This window comes from Cicer arietinum, chromosome 2 (assembly GCF_000331145.2).
Source record: "Cicer arietinum cultivar CDC Frontier isolate Library 1 chromosome 2, Cicar.CDCFrontier_v2.0, whole genome shotgun sequence".
Lineage (NCBI taxonomy): Eukaryota > Viridiplantae > Streptophyta > Magnoliopsida > Fabales > Fabaceae > Cicer > Cicer arietinum.
The window spans coordinates 39,177,533-39,179,045 of record NC_021161.2 but is presented as its reverse complement, the minus strand read 5'-3'; positions in this window follow the sequence as shown (position 1 = coordinate 39,179,045).

Below are 1,513 nucleotides of genomic sequence, written 5' to 3'. Positions count from 1 at the left end.
TATCTTATAACATTATTTTATTGATTTATAATAATTGAATATGATTAAGAAAATTAAAATGAGGGAAAATCATGTTTATCACAATCATCTAATTTAATTTTTTAAAATATTTTGTAAAATTGGTATGATAACTTATTATACATGATAATTGTTTGACTCATTGTAACTTGATTGTCAATTTATTTTTCAACATATAATGATATTTGTATTTATTTGATGAAATAAAATGTAAAATACAAACAAAAAAATAAGATGTAAATTTTTAAATATATGATTGACTATTTAATATTTTTGATTTTAAAAAAATGTTAATGTTGAATTATATTGTAGCGTAGTCTAAATTTTAATTGCGAGCATGAGAAGTTGTTGTAAAAAAAATTATTAAATATATTTCATCAAGAGTTTGAAATTTATTTTATTAAAGATTAAAGATTTGCTTATACTTTAAATCAATTTTAGGTATTTAAAAGTTTTAACTAATTATTTGTGCAATTAAATTATAGTTATATTGATAGGTACCAAAAATAAACTCTATTAAAAAATAATTTAATTTTATTCAATACTTAATTTTTCATTAATTTTTTAACATTCAAATTATGATTATAATCAGGAAAATTAAAATAAAAAATAGCATTCAATTATAAATATACAATTTAATTGATAAAAATTTAGTGTTAACATATTTTTTCAGAACACATATACAGTAAACGTTGGTTCATTATATTTTTAATATATATTATATTTTTTAATATATTCATATATATTATAATTGGAAGTAACTTTTTTAATAATTTTTCATATATTCGTATTTTATTATTATTTTTAATAAATTTGTGTCTTTTATGTCAAATAGAATATATATTTTTATTTTATAAAATGTTACTAAAAAAAAATGGATTGACAGAAATTGAAAGTAATTTTAAATGGATTGACATTAATGAGTAATTGAATTAAAAACGTATAAAGTTATAAATTATTATAAAATAACTTAATAACTTAATGAGTAATTGAATTATTATCAAATTGTAAAATAATTTATAAATTATAAATTTATTATAAATAATTGTAAAATAATTTTATAATTTTATATGTTTTATAAGTAATTACAACTGGTAAATGACTAATAATACTATAAAATAATTTATAAATTTATTATAAAATAACTTAATAATATAAATTATAAATTATTATCAAATTGTAAAATAATTTATAAATTTATTATAAATAATTGTAAAATAATTTTATAATTTATAAATTTATTATAAAATAATATTATCAAATAGATTTTGGAGGTATTATAGAAATTGTGGAAGGAAGATGATAAATTGTTGAAAGAGGAGGGTGAAGTAACAATGTCGATTTACAAGAAATGGGGGTTTGAATTGTAAATATGCCTTTTAAAAATTCCTGTTAAAACTTAAGAAAATAACTCAAGAATGATCTTGGTTATGAAACAGAAAACGGAGAACGTTCTTGGTTTATGTTATAAAACAGAGAACGTTCTTAAATTAGC